The sequence below is a fragment of the Talpa europaea genome, assembly GCF_964194135.1.
Source record: "Talpa europaea genome assembly, chromosome: 5".
Lineage (NCBI taxonomy): Eukaryota > Metazoa > Chordata > Mammalia > Eulipotyphla > Talpidae > Talpa > Talpa europaea.
The window spans coordinates 31,868,428-31,889,820 of record NC_140071.1 but is presented as its reverse complement, the minus strand read 5'-3'; the positions used below and the strand labels follow the sequence as shown (position 1 = coordinate 31,889,820).

The following is a 21,393-nucleotide window of genomic DNA, read 5'->3' as shown; positions in this document are numbered from 1 at the left end:
AGGCTTTATTTCCTTAAGTAGAAAGATCCCAAATCCTGTGCTGGAGGTGTATATAATGATAGATTATTAAACTCCCAGCTAGCTCTGTCCTTAATTTCTTTGGGGACTGAGACCAACAATGACTTGTATAGAAAATGTGCCTCTACTATGATGTGAGATGTTCAGCAGGGAGGCAATATTAGCAGTCGCTTTCTCTTTACTGAAATACATTTGGAGAAAATGTTGTCCCGGGGTTTTGTTCCATACATGGATTACGAATTTAATGCAGTTGCCTAAGTGAGAAGTCCTCGGATGCCATCCCTTCACCCTTCTGTCTTTTGCTTTAAAGTGAACAGGATGTGCATCCTGAGAAGGAAAACTGAAAATGGCAAGCAGGGTGAATTGGGGATTATGAAAATCAAAGACACTAGCAATGCAATTATTTAAGTACATGCCTAGGGAAAATTTGCTATTTAACTATCACTCAACCTGCCTTTTGAAAGTTGCTTGACATCCGATCACGTGTCAAATGTAATTTTTTTGCAGTATTAATAAACAGTTCTTCCTTACCCTTTATAGTCTTGCTCAAAGTATTCCAAAATTTTCACTTCATGAATTGTACCTATTTTCTTGCCGCCTCCACTTTCTGGCATGGCAGATAGATTTCAGCTTTGTCCTCTTGCTGGAAATGTCAGGTCATAGTGCTATGGCAACCAGCGCTGTTGCCAGTCCTTCCAGGTTTGCCACCCCCACAAATTCTTCTAACCCATGACTATTTCTCATAATTTCCTGCTCCTCTAAAGGGCAGGGCAGATGGCCCAGGTCCCAAAGCTCACAATGCTGTCAGTTGCTCCTGGTCTGAAGCTGTCAGAAATGCCCACTCTAGTAGTTCAAAGGCATTTTGAATTTACTAAAATCAGTTCCTTGCTTAACAGTGGAAGTTTGCAAACCGGTGCTTTTTTTTTTTTTCTTCCGTTGAGCCTCTCTATGCTCTTTGGAAATGTTTTCCATAAAAATTACTTCTAAACGAATATATTAACATCGGTATTTAAATATAAGTTCTGTTTTCTCACCTTGAGTTCTTGTGGTATAAATTTTTTAGGGTTAATCTCAAATTTTGTGTTCTACAAAAGCAAAATTAAATATGCATGCACACACAAACACCTCACAGTAAGAAATAAAATATTCTTTGAAAAGCAAAGGGAGAAACTTAAATATCTGAGATTTCACCATCATCTTGCAGTTGGAATTCCAGTGTTACCTTTGCATTCTTTCCACTTAGAAACTCCAGTTGCTTTATTTTTGTGGATCAAAATGTAGTTTATATGTCAGCTTATTTAAGCTTGGCTTCTTATCCTAGAGGCATAGTATAGTTTTTTTTTCCATTTATTCATGTTTTGAATAAATTTTTACCAAAGGCCTAAATACTAGTCATCTTTTAGGTACTGAAGGTACATCCATGAACAATTTTGACAAAAATTTATTTTCTCATATACTTACATTCTGGAGGGAAGCTGTAGAGAAACTTAAAAGCTGGCTAGTTATCAGGAGAAGTGGGTTCTGGTGTTGTAACTTACTCTGAGTTATAATGTGGCATAGACCTAATATCAGATTTCTGTGGACCTCATTTCTCTTGTCAACAGAATTGAAAAAAGAGGAGATGATATAGCTCTAAAGGCTGCTTGAAAGTATGATATTTTTTCCTACACTTGTATCTTAATAATTCAGCTAGCAGGTATCTTTAGTTTAAAGGAAAACATTGTTTCGCTTTTTTTTAAAAATTTTTTTTACATTGTTCATTATTTTATAATGTTTGATTTCTCCACTCAGGTGTAATCCCCATAAAATTCCCACCACAAATCACCTGTGAACCGTCACCATCATCTCTTGCTGTCTTCCCTATTCTGCTTTGACTCTTCACCCTCCCCTGTGATATGTCTCAGTTCTCTAGTTTGCCTGCTAGTTTTGTCTTTTGTTTTCCTGACCCCTTGTTCAGCTTCCCTATATTCCCCTTGTTCTTCCCATTAAGTGAAACCATCCAATGTTTTTCTTTTTCCTTCTGAATTATTTTACCGAGCATAATCCTTTCCAGCTCCATCCATGTTGCTGCAAATTACATGAATTTATCTTTTTTTATTGTTGAGTAGTTTTCTATTATACATATATTACACATGTTCTTGATCCAGTCATCTGTTTTTGGGCATTTAGGTTGTTTCCATATCTTATCTATTGTAAATAGTGCTTCAATAAACATAGACTTGCAGGTTTCCTTTTGAATTAATATTTTTGTGTGTTCTGGGTAGATTATTAAGAGCAGAATTGCTGGGTCATATACTAGATTCATTTTTAATAATTTGAAGGTCTTTCACCAGCTTTCCATAGTGGTTGGACTATTTTGCCTTCCTACCAGCAATGTTAGAGGGCTCCTTTTCTCCAAATCCTCTCTAGCAATGGAGAAGGCACTTGTCCTGGTTCACCAGGGATTGGAAAGTAGATAGAATAGGTTAAAAAAACGATTTTCAAGAAAACACTAAAAACAATAATATGGAGATGTGAAAGGGCATAGTGTTGTGAAGGGCAAAGAAAAAAGAGTTGCTTTATTTTAACTTGAGATATAATTGAAATACAACATATTAGTTTCAAGTGTTAACATAAAGATTTTTGCTATTTGTATGTATTATGAAATGATCACCACAATAAGTCTATTTAACATCTATCACCATACATAGTTACAATTTTTTTTTGTGACTAGAACTTTTAAGATTTACTCTTAGTAACTTTCAAATATGCAAGATAATGTAATTAATTACTGTCACCATACTGTACATTACTTCTCTATGACATTATTTTTCAAATGGATCATTATTTAATTTGATTCTCTGTAGGAAATCTAGAACACCAATTTGTGAGGGTAAATTACGTTGTGAGTGCCAGCACAGAACAGAGGTAGCCCTGGAGTTAAGGAACAGCTTTTACAGAATTTGTGAGTTCATAGATTTCTGATCACCCTTGTGCTGCTCTGCAATCTCATATTTCTCCTTCTCAGTGTCAAAGATCTCTTTCCTGGTGTCAGGGCTTATGCAGCTTCTTCTTTTTTTTAAAGATTTATTTTCATACAAGTGTTGGAGTGCCGGCCAGAGGCGCGGGAGGGTGAGAGGATTCACCAGAGACAGAGCAGGGAGCAGAACAGGCAGACGACAGAAATACACTGCTGAGGGGAGCAGTGGGCACGACAGGAGAGGTCTGCCACACCATGTGGGATTCTCACCAGCCGGCGGGGATCGAACCCACACTGCAGAGGCTGCAGACAGCTTCACAGAGCAGTGCTCAACCCACCGTGCCACCGGGGAGGCCCAGCAGCTGCTCCTTGAAGTCAGCATCAGTGAGAAGTTTTGGGATCTTCATCCAAATATCAATTTTGGTGGAGGTATTGATGACAAATTTCTGACATGTCCTGTGCAGAGGAACTGGATTGAAAGACACAGATCCAGGCACAGGTAGCAAGCACCTGCTCAGCTGCTTCAGGAAAATCATCCCTTCGTCTTGGTGGCACCCTGTGAGGATGATTACGATGGCCCCAGGAGTGATGCCAGCTTGCAATTCTCACATGCTGACTGAAGGTTTTTTTGTCTTGTGGCTCAATGGCCTTCTAGGTACATCTTCAATGGGATAATGTATAGGCATTTTGTGATGTTTAATCACTCAGGTGCTGCCATTCTTGTCACACCAGCTGGATTTGTGACAGTTGCAAGAACCATCTCCTGCTTTTTCTTTTCAATACAGGATTTATATGCTGAATACTTCCTCTTGTACATAACCTTTCAGGAATACATAACAGATCAGGGTTATCTTCCAATTCCTCTGACTAAGACAGGTTTCAGCTACAGCGGGACTTCCTTCTTAGGGGTTTTGGCCTTGGCCTTCTTAACTTTGCCTTTCTTGGCTTCAGGTTTCTTCTCTTTGGTAAATGCCTTCTCTCTCTCTCTCTCTCTCTCTTTTTTTTACCCACTATTTTGCATGGGAAAGAGCCTTGTGACTTAATTTTTTTATACCTGAAATATAGTATCTTTTGACCCCTTTCACACATTTTGCCTTCTCCCTGTCTCTCTGATAATTTGTTCTTTGTATCGACAAGCTTGTTGTTTTTCAATTTATTTTTTAGTTTCCAAATATAAGTCAGATCAAATATTTGTAATTCTCTGTCTGAATTATTTCACATAACATAATGCCCTAAAGGCTCAGCTATGTTGTCACAAATGGTGATTTCAATTTTTTAAAAATAATCACATATATATTTCTTCCACACTATCTTACAGAGTTCTTTAAAATCACATGTAAGGGGCCAGCATTCTAAGTGAGAGACAGGATATAAGAATGAAGAGAAAATTGAAATTAGATAGCAAGAATCTTATATGGGTCATTAGGAAATTTTAACCTTGTCATTAAGACTAGGAGCTTGAACGGAAGGATTCTGGGGTCCAAGTCAATGATATTAATTTGTCTGATGAGTTTGTTTCCCCACTACAATGAAAAATGCTCAAGATTATTCTAAACAGGTTGTATATTTGGTCAGAGAAAATATTTCATGAAGGAACCAGAGAGATTGGTAAATTTGCCTATTTTATATGCACAGTTAACAAATTAAGATGAATGAGGTGGGAAATCAGTGATTTATTTTTTCTATAGTCTTTCAACTTTAAAATTTTTTTTAAATTCCTCTTTCCTTTTTCTTAAACTTTGGATCCATGCTGATGTTAAAATTTTAGTCATATTCAGCCATAAGGATGGTCTCATTTTGATAAAAATAATAAAAATTAAGTAATAAAATCTATTTCAATCTTGACTAAAACTTCAATTCTCATTCCACTAATATTCCCTTATACAAATAATTCAGAATCCATGATTTGGAAACCTCCTTTGGGGAAGAAGGTGTGGACTGTACTTAAACTCTTTTTCCCCCAACCTTTTTCTAGACTTGCCAGGATTTTAGCAGTGGTAGAAGGAATTAGAAAGAATTAGAGACAGGCAGAAGTTGTTCATTATGGTGAGACAATTAAAATTTTCTCTTTGCTCCGTTTCTTCTAAGGAGTTGATATTAAATCATTAGGTCTCCTATTGTTCATCAGAACCTTGCACAAACCACTACTGCACAGCTTTCTAACCTGGATGATTAGCTCTCAGTGGGATAATATGTGAAGTTATTTTAGTCTCCTATTGCTGGTTATCTTCACTTTGCAGACTTCCTTCTTGGGTGGGATACCTTCAAAATGACTCAAAATTTTTGTTCTTATATGGTATTCACTTTGTCATCAGGAAACTTGTGCATCTTTAACACATCAAGGAGACCTGTCCTACTGCTACCCTTTCTTCCTGCTCTGCAATTATAGGATAATCTAGGCTTTCATCAGCATTCAGAATTATCCAAGCAAGAAATGTAATCTCTTGTCCTGCTTCAAATACATCCCCAGGCTCTGGAAGAAACATGACAATTGTCCCTACTCTGTTTTGGAGATGATACCATATTTCAACTTAGTGATCATTACAGTTGAGCAAATGTCCAGCTAGTGATTGAGTCACCATCTGTTCTTATTGGCTTCCATAGGATCGTGTGTGTGTGTGTGTGTGTGTGTGTGTGTGTATTTTGGAGGCTTTCCTTTCACCTGGTGGAATAATGGGTGAGAGAAGAAACACTTTCTTAGAAAGTTGAAGGAGAAAGACATAGCATATAGCACGTCTTTTGAAAGGATCCCCTAGATAGAAATGAAGGTGGAAGAACAAGTTTGGCTGCTGCATGACAATATGAGAAGATGGGGACTTTCTGGTAGCTTTTTAGAATCTTCCTTTAGGGGACTGTGGTGATGGTGCCTGGGTGCATTGGTGAAGGAAATTCTATTCTATGGGGACTACACCTGATTGGGGGGGGGAAAGCAAATATTGTTTAAAAATGAACAATGATGTAAAAAATAAAAAAAAAGAATTAAAAAAAGAATTCTTATATAAACATCAATATAAAACTACATTGCTGTTTCTTTTTTCCCTTCCTGTTTAAATTATTTATTTCGCCCATTTTTAAGATAATAAAGTGTGAATTTTCCATTACTTTTTGAAGTATTGCTGTATGATAAAATGAAATAAATATTTTGTTTACTAAAAAAGGAAACATCTTTCATTGCCATTAGTTGTAAAGTTTTTGCTAAATTTTGAGAAACAAGGAAAGAGCTCTACCATTCTATAAAAAATGCTTCTTGTCTTTACCTGTGTATATTGTTTTTCCTTAATATGACATAATCTTTACCATGACAATTCTATCCCAAGTCTATTGGGAGCTAATGAAAGGCTGGATTACAAAAAGTGGAGCATTATCTTGCTGAGAGCCAACAGAGATAGAAGCAACATTAATCAATGTGAAAGCTCCAAGGAATTGACCAGTCAGGGGTGCAAGCTGAGCTACATTTGCAACCACCTTTCCCATAGAGAGCACTGTGTATAGAGCTTTTCTATTGGAGGACATTACCCTTTTTACTCAGGAAGTCCTCACCCAAAAAACACTCCCTTGTAATGCCAGTCAAGTCATTTCTTTCTATACTGTATATTTTATACCCTTTTTGCTATGTTAAAAGCCAGATCAATCTACTTTAATTCTAGGATTTATATGGAATTCAAATATTGAAAACTCTTTATTACAGAATTTCATATATTAGTAACTTCTAATATCTTTGCACATTCTACTATTGTTTAAATAAGGTAGCAACAATTTAACTACTTAACAATCCATAAATTTGCTGGTGGTGAAAAGGAAGTTCAGCAGAAATATTTTTATCAACTGACAGTTTTGACTTGGACAGTTCTGTTCATTGTCTTCGTGAAGCATTTATTGAGCCACTGATGAGACTGGCTTTCTCTAGCTAGTTTCGGAGTGTCTGTGAGGTAGAACAACATCTATAGAGTTGTGAAAAAGGCAAGACAAACAATGAGAAGAAGAGCTGAGACAGTAAGCCTAGTTGATTTTCTCAATTCAACAGGATTTTAACTTCACAAATGTTTTTTGAAAACTATTTGACATCTTATGTGTTAAATTAACACAGAAAAAGAGATAGGATTAGGGGACAAGTTTGAGACCTGCTGTAGCTACCTATTCCATTCAGAGCCACATTATGAAGCTCTTCCTTTGAAGACTACTTATTGGAAAGGATTCCATATCATCATATTTAGATGTGAAAGTAGAAAAGAGACATTGTGTACATTGCAGTGCCAGATGTGTATAGAAATCAGTTTGTTTATACCAATAGTTAAGTATGGAAACACTAGAAGAGTTACACGTATTTGTTTTTCCTTGGCATTATTGAGGTTCTTGTTTCAGCTTTTTTGTTACAGATGATATTCATCTTATTTTTAGTATTTACCCAAATGGAAGACTCTTTTCCAGTACAAGTATCTTAATTCATAAGTGATGTGTTCCACATGTGGTTTAATTCTAAAGGAGTGAATTAGGCATGACATCTTTGTTAGAAATCTATTTATCTCCTCTTCATCCTCTTCCTTCCTTATTCCCTGTGGCAACCGGTATGCTTGGAAGAGCAGGGATTTGGGGGACAAAAGGGCTGGATTCTAATTCTTAACCATGATGACCTAAATAAGTTATTGGACCTCTCTGAGTTCCAGGATCCTCATCTGTAAAATAGAAACAGCTATTTAGTTTTGTGGGCTGTGAACACATGTATCATTTAAACCTCACAGGAATTTTGTATATGTTTCGTGCTATTATCTTGATTTTTATGTAAGATAATATGTATGTAAGGGAATAGGGGACTTAAGTAACTTGTAAAGTCATACAGTGTGTATATAAAAGAATTCTGGTTTGATTCATGGTCTTTTTCCAAAGCCCTTGCCTCAACTATGCTTTACAGCCTGAATGCCTCCTTTGAGGAAGAAAAATAACTTCATTGTAATACACTCTTGATGAAATTATTTGAGAAAAGATATTTTAGTTACGACTTCTTTTGTGGAAAATGATTGGAACCCAACTCAAACCAGCTAAAACAAATAGGGATAATTATCAGATGTGACAAAAGGGGTAACAGCATCACCAGATATCTGAAGGTCTTATTAATGAGAAAAAAAAGATCTAGATGAAATTTGAACTGACTACCAGACCATTCCATTCACCTGTATCCAAACTGAGACTTTTTTAAAAAAGATTTACTAATTTATGCATACAAGAACTGGGTGTAAGCCAGAGATGGGAGAGGGTGAAGAATTCACTAGAGAGTAGGGAGCAGAACAGGCAAATCTAAGGAAGTACACTGCTGAGGGGAGCAGCAGGCGAGACAGTAGAGGTCTGCTGTGCCATGTGGGTAGCTCCCTGGCTGGCCAGGGATTGAATTTATGCTGCAATGGCTGGCAATAGCTTGATAGTGCTGTGTCTTTAACTCCTGTGCCGCCAGGGAGGCCCTCCAAGCAGATTTTTTAAAGACCTTCAATTTGGTAAAGGATAAGACTTCAGATATCTCTAGAACTCTGTCCTTGCGATCTCAGGTAAAATGTGTTGTACATGTAGTGTCAGCCAGGTGAACCCTAAGGAAGGCTTTTACTGGTTTGCCTTATGTCATATGGCAGTTTCTGTTCAATCACTAGGATCAGGGCATGGTATTCACCAGGGTTTTACCAAATCTGGCAATCTGCTTACTCCATGGCCAGGGAAATGGATTTTACTTTAATAAGAAGGAAGGAGAAACTGTGCTGAATAATCAGATAGTAACAATCACAGAATACTTAATAAATCAAAGTGGTGTGTACAGTTACAAATGAGTTAAACTTTTTTTCCCTAAAATCTAAGAAATTTTCCAGATTTTTCTTCCTTTCTTCATTGTATGGCAATGGCTCCTTTATCATAGATTAGGTGCTGGTATGTATATGGATTTTATTTGTGAGCTTTTGATTCCATTCCATTGATCCATATGTCTATTTTTTTGCCAATGCCATATTGTTTTTAGTAATATTGCTTTGTAGTAAAGTTTGAAGTCAGGTTATGTGTTATCTGTGTGTTTTTCCTTTTTTTTTTTTCAGGGTAGTTTTTGCAATCTGAGGCTTTTTGTAGTTCAGTTTCTTGAAAAATATTGCTGGTTAATGTGCATTGTATTAAATTAAAATACAGTTTTAGTCAGGATTGTCATTTTTGATTATATTGATTAACCACATAGGATATCTTTTCATGTGCTTGTGTTGTGATCTACATAATTTAAAAACATCTTGTATAGGTTGTTTATCTCCAAAGACATGTTAATTCTGAGGCATTCTTTTTGAAGAAATGATAAATGTAGCTATATTCTTAGTTTCTTTTTGTTCATTGTTTGAATATAAAAAGGTTATATTGGTTTTTATATGTTGATTTTGTAACCTGCTTTATCACTATATCCATCTATTTCTTCCAATATCTTTTTGATAGTCTTCAGGCTTTTCTACATATAATTTTGCATTGTCTGCGAACAGTGATAGATAGTTGCACTACTTATTTTTCAACTTGGATCCCCTTCCTCTCGTGTTTTTGGTTTCATAGCTTTGACCAAGACTTCCAATACTAATTTTAGAATTAGTATTAGCAGAAATAAATCAAGATGTGGGGGATGGGGGTTAGAGGGCTCACCAGAGACAGAGTAGGGAACAGAATAGGCAGACTGACTGAAATACACTGCTGAGGGGAACAACAGGCAAGGCAGGAGAGGTTTGCTTCGCCCTGTGGGTTTCTCTCTGGCCAGCTGGGGATCGAACTCATGCTGCAGAGGCTGTGATTGCTTCATAGTGCAGTGCTTAACCCCTTGCGCCACCAGGGAGGCCCCTATCTTTATTAAGTATATTTGTCGATATGATGTGTTAAATTGATGATATGTGTGTGTGTGTATATATATATAGATAGATCTCTCTGTGTATATATATATAATATATATAGAAAATATTTATATATATATATATATAAAATAAGCAATCTTTGCATACCTGGGATAAACTCTACTTGATCAGTGTGTACAATCTTGAGATACATTGTTGAATTCAATTTGCTATTATTGAAGATTTTTGCATTGATGTTTATCAGGGATATTGTTCTATAATTTTATTTTCCTCTGCTTTCAATATTAGGTAGTATTGGAGTTGTAAAATGTATTGGGGAATCTTCCTTTTTATATTTTGAAAAACAATTTGAGGGCCTCCCCTGGTGGCGCAGCGGTTGAGCGCTGGGCTGCGTGGCTGCCCGCAGCCTCTGCAGCGCCAGTTCATTCCCCAGCTGCTGGCGAGGGTCCCACTGGGAAAAAAAAAAAAATTGTAAAGCCATCTGACACTGGGCTTTTGTTTTTTTTGGAAGTTTTTTTTTATTACTGTTTCAATGTCCGTGTTTATGTTGTTTTGTTTGCCTCATCTGTTTCTTTGTTGGCTAGTCTTGATATACTGTATTGATTTAGAAATTTCTCCATTTTTTCAAGTTATCAAATTTATTTGCATATTGTTCAGAATTGATCCTTTGTATTTCTGCGCTATGTGTGGCGATTTCTCCTTTTTCTTTTGTGATTCTGTTTATTAACAAGATGGAAAAAAAATAAAATATACCAGAATCTATGGGATGGCATAAAAGTGGTCTTAATGAGGAAGACAATTGCAATACAGACTAACATTTAAAAGCAAGAGAAATCCCAAATAAATAATCAAACACTACAACTAAAGCAACTTGAAAAATAGGAGTAAGCAAGTCTCAGAGTAATAAATAGACTACACAAAAATAATCAATGAAACTAAGAGTTAGTTCTTAAAAAAGATAAATAGACAAACCTTTTTAAGTTTTGTGTGTGTTTTTAATATGAGTAACTCACAGGGGTGAAAAGCCTTTATTTTGTTATTAATAATAAAGCATTCTATTCAAATTAGGTAAAATAATTCATCTATTAATTTCTGTTACTGTAAATGTCCTTGAGAAATATATTTTCTGTTTTGTCCAGAGTGGAAAGAAAAGTTACACATATGGTGCAGTCATTCTGAATGTCCAAAACAGAAGGGCGTTATGGGGGCTGTGCTATTGCTTCCTGTTGTAATGTCATATATTTAATAGGCAGTGAGTGGGAGAAGTTGGCAGCTATTCAAACAGTCTAATTGTGTGGTATCTGGGAGAGTTAATCAAAATTCATATACTTTATTGAAGTAGATATGTTTACAGTAGTGCAAAATACATCAAACAGTAATATCTGGTACACCTCACCAGAAAGGTGAACAAAAATCAATATTTAAAATGAGACATTGCAAACATTCTCTCTTCATATTTACAGTCTTGAAGAAGAAACAGCTGTTATATTAGTTATCACTTTCTAGATCCAACACAGTATTGTCATTTAATTTCTTGGACTCATAGTTGCTTGGCTGCAGCATCATTGCTTGATTTAAATGCTGCAAAATTTGGCTTTTCCACTAACTCCAGGTGCAAATTTTTACAGCAAAACTCTATTCCCTTTTGAATTGAGGTTCTTCCTAAAACTTATTTTCAGACAATTTAAGATTTTAAAGCACAGACCTTGTTAGTGAATTCCACTTATCTCCAGTACTTTCAAGTTTAGGGGTTGGAAATGTAGGGAGCATTCTTGATCAAGATACCCAGAGTTTCATTTTCATTATTATTCTATATTATCTTTTAATATGTTCTTTTGTTCTTCCAAGCATTAATAACCTAGTAAAATGGAGTCAAGGTGTTTTTTCAGTTATTCACAGATATCAGCTGGATCTTAAGGAGTATCTCAATTAGACAAAGTATGTGGCACTCACACACACGTGTATGTGTGTATGTGTGTTCACATGAATTCTCACACTCATCTAGCTCTATGCTGTTGTTAGTAAAAAAACTGTTCAAATACAGCTTCATGGTTTATTTAAGCCTCTCATCTTTATTTTAGATCAAGGTCTTAGATCACTTACTCTGTACGCTAGAATCATGGAGTCTAAGGAGAAGCTATGAGCACCACTACCTACCATTTTCTCCACCACTACAAATGATACCTACTGAGTAATCTAAGGGCAGCTCTTCATTAACATGTTCTGTTCTTCACAATAAACTGTGACCCTCCATCCCTAATTCTTTACTAATATGAAGACCCTTATATAAAATGCTACATATCATTCTTTAAAATACTACATAGAAGTTAAGAATGCATTCAATTATTCAAAAAAGTTTATTGAATATTTGTATTGTAGATACAGCTGTGAAAAGACAACTGAAGCTCCTAAATTCATGGAACTTGAGTTTTGGTGAGGAGAGGCAGGGATAAATTAAAAAAAAAATTCAAAAAGTTGTAAGTGCTATGAAAAATAACTGATATATTTTGCAAACCTAGAGAGTGTTTGCATTATGAAACACTCATTTGCTAAAATAGCTGGGTTTGAAGTACTTGGAATTTATGTGGGGAATGATACCTAAAATCCCCTTCCATAAACTCCTCTGTGTGTCACTACATTTTGTTTTTAGCAGTTGGGATTTTCTTTTTATTTTATTGAGGTAATGTTGGTTTGTAACACTATATATGTTGTAGATGTCCCGGTTCACACCTCTTCTGATGTGTTACTCCAGCACACCAAAATACCAGAAATCCTTCACCGGAGTTCATTGAATCTCCTCCCCACTTTCACTCCCCACCTCTGGTAGCCTCAACTCAACAATCAGATGTCTAGGATTTGTTTTGGCTTAGTTTTGCTTGTTTCTTTGTTTTGTTTCTCTGTATTCCACATGAGTGAAATAAATATGCTATTTATCTTTCTCCTTCTGGCTTTTTAAACTTACTGTACTTCCATTCAGTTCCATCCATAGCAGTGACAAGTGTTTGGTTTTTTATAATAGCTGAGTAGTTTTCCATTGTGTTTATATACCACATCTTCTTTACCCACTCATCTGTCTTTAGACACATAAGTTGTTTCTATAACTTGACTTTGTAAATAGTGCTGCAATGAAGATAGGTGTGCATATATCCCTTTGAATTCATTTTTTCTATTCTTTGATATATACCTAGGAATGCAATTGTAGGATAATATGATCATTTTGTTTTTAAATTTGAGAGACTTCTAAACTTCTTTCCAAACAGTTGGATCAGTTTACATAAGAGAGTATGAATATTGCCTTTCCTCCATGTCCTAACCAATAATTGTTTCTTGTCTTTTTTTTTTTTAAAGATTTATTTTTATTTATTTATGCAAGCACTGGGTACAGTCAGAAGCACGGGAGGGTGAGAGAATTCACCGAGCCAGAGCTGGGAGCAGAGCAGGCAGAAGGACCGAAGTACACTGCTGAGGGGAGCAGTGGGTGGCAGGAGAGGTCTGCGCGCCATGTGGGACCCTCCTCTGGTGGCCGGGGAGCAGCCGGGGATCGAACCAGTGCTGCAGAGGCTGCGGGCAGCTTCGCAACCCAGCGCTCAACCGCTGCGCCACCGGGGAGGCCCTTTCTTGTCTTTTTGATAGGGGTCATTCTCTCTGTTGTCAGGTGGTATCTCACTGTCGTTTTGATTTGCTTTTCCCTGATTATTTTTCCATGTGCCTTTTGGCTATCCGTTGCTACTCTCTTCTTTGGAAAAGTGTCTATTTAGATCTTCTGTCCAACTAAGAAAAAGAAAAGAATATTAAAAAAAAAAATCAATCTTCTGTCCATTTGTCAGTTTTCTTTTTGTTGAGTTGTATAACTTCTTTGTAGTTATTGGATAGCAGCCCCTTGTGGAAGTTGTAATGTAAAGTATTTTCTCCTATTTGGCAGTGTGTCTTTTCATTTTAATGACAATTTCTTTTGGTGTGCAGAGTTTTTTAGTTTGATGTAGTCTCATTTGTTCATTTCTTATTTTATTTCCCTTGCCAGTATAGTCAATTCTCAATATTCATCACTGAAGCTAATGTGGAGTGTTGGGACATGGTAACAGCAATTTCAGCATAACTCCGGTGGTGCAAGCTGAACTGCCTTTCTGTTGACTGGCTTCCAAGGAAGTATTCAGCAAACAGAGTGTACCTCTCTATGAAGTTTGTGTGATTAGGAAAGCGAGAACTTTTTTTTGTGATTGGGAGATGCTTGGTCATGTTTTTAGGCTGTGCTTATTGACTTACACATTGGTTGATGTCTACCCAGAAGCACTCATGTAACTTTCCTGTAGTTTACACATCAATCTCATGGCCATCTACTCTGACCTGGAATAAATAACTTAATTATTGTGCATTTCAATTTTGCCAGTCTTTTACATGTGAGGCTACTTTGCATAGAAAATAAAAGAACAAGAGAGAATGAAAAGAATTGCTTAACTGTTAGACTGCCACTGATGTTAATGACATTAGACAAGTCAATTGCACTCCAAAACATTCTCAAAGACTCAGTTCCTTAACACAAACATACCAATTGAAAAACAAAAACAAAAAACAACAAAAACCAGTATCCACTCTCATTCCTACAAGAAAATAGATTTATACATGCTGCAATATACATTAGGTATTTGAACTGTGAATTGTGGCCAATGTATTCTCAAGCAATAAGTTAATTAAAAAAAGTAATGAATAAAAAGTGTCAATATGGAAACTGAAATATCAGTCTCCCTTATTACAATTTTTACTGTTCAGTTTGTATCCTTATTTCATGTATTTGATTATGTAAGTATAACATGATTAAAATTGAGAAGCATGGTAAGACAACTGCAAGCAAATAGTATTTGTTTCTGTTTACATATCTATTTTCACAGGAATTTGTTCACATTAAAGAGTTTGTCTTAACTAGGATTCTATATTTGCTTAATCATTATTGAGTATAAAACATGCACCAGGAATGTGCTAGACCCTGAAAAATTCAAGATAATAGAATGATATCTTTGATTTCCACAAATTCATTGTCTAGTGATAACAGCTAATGAGTTCACACATTTTGAGTGAATGTTAATGAATGTTTGTGAAATATGAAATATATTGTTTGGGTTCTAATGTGATATATAGCTTCTGGCTTTTTAGAAAAAGGTTTTTTTTTTTTTCCTTACAGCAGTTTTAGGCTCATAGCAAAATTGAGTACAAAAGTACATACCCTGTGCACCAAAACTTGCATAACTTCCTCAAGCATCAACACCCTGTACAAGTTTCAGCCCTTGAACCAACAATGATAGACCATTGTCATCCCAAATCCATAGTTTATGTTAAATTTTGTTCTTGATGTTGTCTTCTGTGGGTTTTCATGGATATATAATGATATATATCTGCAAATATGTTATATTAAGGAATATCACTGACCTAAAAATTCCCTGTGCTCTACCGGTTCATTTTCTCCCTACAGTCTCTTGGTAACCACTGAAATTTTTATTTTCTCCATAGTTTTGCCTTTTCTAGAATATCATGTAATTGGAACCATACAGTATGTAGTTTTTTCACAATGACTTTTTTCTTTGTAACATACATCTAAGATTTCTTTATGTCTGTCCATGGCATTATAGCTTGTTTTTATTGCTAGGTAATGTTCCCTTATCTAAATGTACCAGTATACTTATCCATACACTGACTGAAGAATATCTTGGTTGATTTCAAATTTTGGTAATTATTAATAAAACTGCTGTAAATGTCTGTGTGCAGATTTTGTGTGGATAAAATTTTCAACTCTTTTGGTTAAATACTAAGGGGCATGATTGGTAATTTTATGGTATGAGCATGTTTAGCTTTTAAGAAACCTGCCTTCCAAAATGACTGCACCATTTGACATTCCCCCTAACAATGAAGAAATTTCCTATTACCCACATACTGGCCAGCATTTGATGTTGTTAGTGTTTTGAATTTTAATTATTCAAACAGGGGTATAGTGGTACCTCATTGTTTTAGTCCTTTATGGTATCTTCTTACTAAATATGATAGGATACACTATAGTAAAAGTATAACCTGGATGATTAGTAGCAATTTGCCAGATGGATAATGAAGAATGCAGTATGGGGAGGAAGAAAAACTAGGGAATATTCTAGGCAAAGGAAGTTTTTGTGAAAAAGGTCATGGGTGAAAGAGGGTATGTCACAGAGCAAGTAGTTGGGAACATGGTATACAATAGATAAGGCAGACAGGAGGTAAGGACATACATTTAGATAGAGGCCATTGAGGGGGCGGAGCAACATGGCAGCGAGGAGACGCTGCGAGTAAGATCTCCCATTAAAAAAAGTTAATAGGGAGGAAAAGCGGCAGGTCCCAGTGAGAACTTGGACACGGAAGATAAACGGAGGACTCCAGCAAACTGCCCGAAGAAGAAAGTTGCCATAAAAGAGGACGAGAAGGGAGGGAAGCGCAGAACCCTGCTCCCCTCCCCCGCCCACAGAGGCGGCACTCTCCGACCGGCAGAGACGAGGGAAACAACAAACCAAAACGCCCAACAAGAAAAACGGATGCAGCAAGTGGGACTGTGAGTGGAAAGGAACTATTTCAGCCACCACACCCCGTGAACGGGAGCTGAGGCGAACTCTGCAGGATCCGCCGCGGAGGTGAGCTCCAGGCGCCATTAAAGAGAGCCCCGCCCCCCAGGAGGAGACCAGCACCAGCACACAGCCCCGGCCGCCCGGTAAGCTTGCGCGAAAGCGGCGCTCAGATTGCAGCTGCCCAGGGCCCTGCGCCTGCGACCTAGGCTTGCGGGGAGACGGCGGAGGCCCTCCCTGAGTGAGCAGGAACAAGGTGCCCAGGCAGGGGAGCGGGATTCAAAAGGCGCCATTCCCGCGCCACTGATCTGGGCTACAGCCCACGTCCTGGAACTGAGGGCTTTGGAACTGAGACCCGGGCGGAGGCCCTCCCTGAGTGAGCAGGAACAAGGTGCCCAGGCAGGGGAGCGGGATTCAAAAGGCGCCATTCCCGCGCCACTGATCTGGGCTACAGCCCGCGTCCTGGAACTGAGGGCTTTGGAACTGAGACCCGGGGCACGAAATTAGGGGCGTGGGTTCCCCACGACGGTGGGGCACAAGGCAGACACAGCACCCCAAAGCTGTTGAGGTGTACCCTACCATCCCCGCTCTGCTCCCTGTCCCACGGGGTGGAAAATCAGCTCCCCAAGGGCTCTAGGAGAGATCTCTGGCGCCACCTAGCGACTTGACCCCAGCACAGGCTACTGAAGGAGCTAGTGGCCAGCTGGGGAGTTAGCCCACACCGGGCCCCTTCTGAACAAGTAGTCTGAGCCCACAGGGAGAGCGAGCACCCACAGCCGGGGCAGACCAGGCGCGCAGAATAGTGTGCCTGAGACCAGAAGCGCAGGGAGTGTGTCCCACATCACCATTTTAGAACAGGGACATTTCTTCAGTAAAGACTACCTGCAGAAGGCTTCCCCAGGAGCCAGAGGTGAGCGGGGGAAGTTCGCCCACGCCAGACCCCCTCTGGCCTGCAGTCCAAGCCCAGAGGGGAGCAGGAACCCACCGCCGGGGCAGACCAGGCGCACAGGGGAGTGTGTCCCCACATCGGCATTTTAGAACAGGGACCTTTCTCCAGTAAAGGCTGCTTGAAACTGACAGATGACTCCTGGAAGAACCAGAGGGGAACAGAGAAGCCCACCCAAGATGCCGGCAAGTCCCAACAACACAGTGTCCCAACGCATACGGCAAATTAGAAAACAGACAGTAGGGAGGAGAAGAACCACACGCAACCTAGCAACTCTCCAGAGAAAAAGCACACCACAAAAAGAAAGCCAGCCCCCAGATTGCAACGACAATAACTTGGAAGAATTTCTGAGCCTTCCAGAAAGAGAATTTAAAATTGCCGTGATTAAAAAACTGACAGAAGTCATAAAGGAAAACAATGATAAGGGAAAAATAATCAACGATCAGAAGAATGCAATTGAGTCCCTAGAGAGGGAAAACAATGGTCAGAAGAAAGAAATTGAGTCCCTAAAGAGGGAAGTAAAAGAAATGCAGGAGATCAAAGAATTAATGGAAGAACTAAAGAATTCTGGGAAAAGCAATGAAAGCAGAATAGATGAAATGGAAGAACGAATAAGTAATCTTGAAGACACAGAAATAAAAAGAACCAAAACAGAAAAGGAAAGAGAAGTACGAAGGAAAAAGAACGAAGAAAGACTTCGGGAACTATCTGACTCCATGAGGAAAGGAAATATAAGAGTTATAGGAATACCAGAAGGAGAGGAGAGAGATGTAGGAACAGAGAAAATATTCAAAGAGATAATTGAAGAGAACTTCCCAAATGTGAAGAAGGAGCTGAAAATTGATATACAAGAAGCAAGAAGAACACCAAACTTCCACGACGAAAGGAAAAATACAGCAAGACACATAATAGTAAAGCTCCCAAGAATCCAGGACAAGGAAAAAATAATGAAGCTGGCAAGAGGGAAGAAACAGATAACATTCAAAGGAAAACCAATCAGGCTGACATCAGACTTCTCCGAAGAAACACTACGGGCAAGGAGAGAGTGGAGGGACATAGTCAACAGACTCCAAGAAAACAGATGCCAACCAAGAATACTCTATCCCGCAAAGCTCTCCTTCCTCTTTGAAGAAAGAATATGGACCTTCCCAGACAAACAGAAACTCCGGAATTTCATTGCAACTAAACCCCCACTCCAAAAAATACTACAAGGAGTCCTAAAGCCAGAACCTCAGAGCGACGAATAACAATGAAAGAAGGCCAAAAAAAAAAAAAAGTTATTAAAAGAATAAATAAATAAAATCAAAGGAAAGACAAACACAATGGCAAATACAGATGTTAACATATCAATATTAACTCTAAATGTAAATGGACTAAACTCTTCAATAAAAAGACACAGAGTTGCAGCCTGGATTAAGAAACAAAACCCAACCTTTTGCTGTCTCCAGGAAACACATTTAGCTACAAAAGATAAAAATAGGCTCAAAGTCAAAGGATGGAAAACAATCCTACAAGCAAATGGGCCAAAAAAGAAAGCAGGAACAGCTATACTTATATCAGATAAAACAGATTTCAAACTCAAAAAGATAAAAAGAGACCCCAATGGTCACTACATTATGATCAAGGGGACAATACTTCAAGAAGAAATAACACTCATTAACATATACTCACCAAACGAAGGAGCACCAAAATATATCAGACAACTGTTGTCCTCTCTGAAAACAGACATCAGAGAAAACACATACGTAGTGGGAGACTTCAACACACCACTATCAACAATGGATAGATCAACAAGACAAAAAATAAGTAAAGAAACCAAAGCTCTAAATAAAGACCTAGAGCAATTGGGCTTAACAGACATCTATAGAACACTAAACCCCAAAAAAACGGAGTACACATTTTTCTCAAGCGCACACGGATCATTCTCCAGGATCGATCACATACTGGGGCACAAGACAAACATCAACAGATACACCAAGATTGAAATCATATCAACCATCTTTTCTGACCATGAAGGCATCAAACTAGAAATAAACCATAAAAAGAAGGCAAGGAACTTTCCTACCTCATGGAGATTAAAAACCACACTACTGGAAGACCATTGGACTAATGAGGAGATCAAAGAAGAAATTAAAAATTTTTTTGAATTGAACGACAAGGAGGACACCAATATCCTAAATGTATGGGATGCAGCAAAAGCAGTAATAAGAGGAAAATATATAGCAATAGAAGCTCACATCAAGAAACAAGAAAGAACGCAAAGAAACAACCTAATCTCGAAGCTCAAAGATCTAGAAAAAGAACAACAAAAAAACCCCAAAACCAGTAGAAGAAAAGAAATAATAAAAACCAAAGCAGAAATAAATGAAATTGAAACTAAAAAAACAATCCAAAAGATCAATGAAACCAAGAGCTGGTTCTTTGAAAAAATCAATAAAATAGACAAACCCCTAGCCAGGCTCACAAAGGAAAAAAGGGAGAAAGCACAAATAAACAGGATCATCAATGAAAGAGGAGAAATCACAACGGACACAGCAGAAATCAAAAGAATAATCAGTAACTACTATGAACAGTTATATGGAAACAAGTTTAACAATCTAGAGGAGATGGACAAATTCCTACAACTCTACAATCACCCAAAGCTAGATAAAGAAGAAATAGAACACCTAAACAGACCAATTACAATTAGCGAAATTGAAATGGTAATCAAAAACCTCCCCAAAAACAAAAGCCCAGGACCTGATGGATTTACAAATGAATTCTACCAAACATTCAGAGAAGAATTAGTGCCTATCCTTCACAAACTCTTCCAAAAAATTGAGAAGGAAGGGACAATACCAAACACGTTCTATGAAGCCAACATTACACTAATACCAAAACCGAACAAGGACAACACAAAAAAGGAAAACTACAGGCCAATCTCCCTAATGAACACTGATGCAAAAATCCTCAATAAAATTTTAGCTATCAGAATCCAACAATGTATCCATAAGATAATTCACCACGACCAAGTTGGATTCATTCCAGGGGCACAAGGATGGTTTAACATCCGAAAATCAATCAACGTTATCCAACACATCAACAAAAAGAAATATAAAAACCATATGATAATATCAATAGATGCTGAGAAAGCTTTCGACAAAGTGCAACACCCATTCATGATAAAAGCCCTTGAAATTCTTGGGATACAAGGAACATACCTCAACATCATAAAGGCCATCTATGACAAGCCAACAGCCAGTATCATTCTCAATGGTGAAAAGCTGGAAGCAATTCCATTAAGATCTGGAACAAGACAAGGATGTCCACTCTCACCATTGCTTTTCAATATAATACTGGAAGTCCTAGCCAGGGCAATAAGACAAGAGAAAGACATCCAAGGAATCCAAATAGGAAAAGAAGAAGTCAAACTATCACTATTTGCAGACGATATGATATTATACATAGAGAACCCCAAAAACTCCACAGAAAAGCTAATTCAACTCATCAATCAGTTCAGTAAAGTGGCAGGATACAAAATCAACACGCAAAAGTCAGTAGCCTTCCTATACACAAACAATAAATCTGAAGAAGAAGAAATCAAAAAGACCATCCCTTTTGTTATTGAAACAAAAAAAATCAAATATTTGGGAATAAATCTAACAAAAGAGGTAAAGGACCTATACAAAGAAAACTATAAAACACTGTTAAAAGAAATAGAAGAAGACACAAAGAAATGGAGAGACATCCCCTGCTCATGGATTGGAAGAATAAACATTATTAAAATGGCCATCCTTCCAAAAGCAATATACAGATTCAATGCTATTCCAATCAAAATTTCAATGTCATTCTTCAAAGAAATAGAACAATTATTGATGAAATTCATATGGAATCACAAAAAACCCCGAATAGCCAAAGCTCTCCTGAAAAAAAAAGAAGGGAATGGAGGCATCAGACTCCCAGACTTCAAACTATACTACAAAGCCATAATCATCAAAACTGCATGGTATTGGAACAAGAACAGACATACAGACCAATGGAATCGAATAGAAAATCCAGAAATAAACC

At 37.6% G+C, this 21,393-nt stretch overlaps 1 pseudogene across 1 annotated transcript; it reads right to left on the bottom strand.

Annotated features, from left to right (window-relative positions):
• Positions 1-3,306: 3,306 nt before the first annotated feature.
• Positions 3,307-5,463, bottom strand: LOC311170502 (large ribosomal subunit protein eL6-like; annotated as a pseudogene). The gene is made up of 2 exons: positions 5,341-5,463; positions 3,307-3,971 (listed from the first exon to the last, which is right to left on the bottom strand). The product of its transcript is annotated as a large ribosomal subunit protein eL6-like (transcript).
• Positions 5,464-21,393: the final 15,930 nt, after the last annotated feature.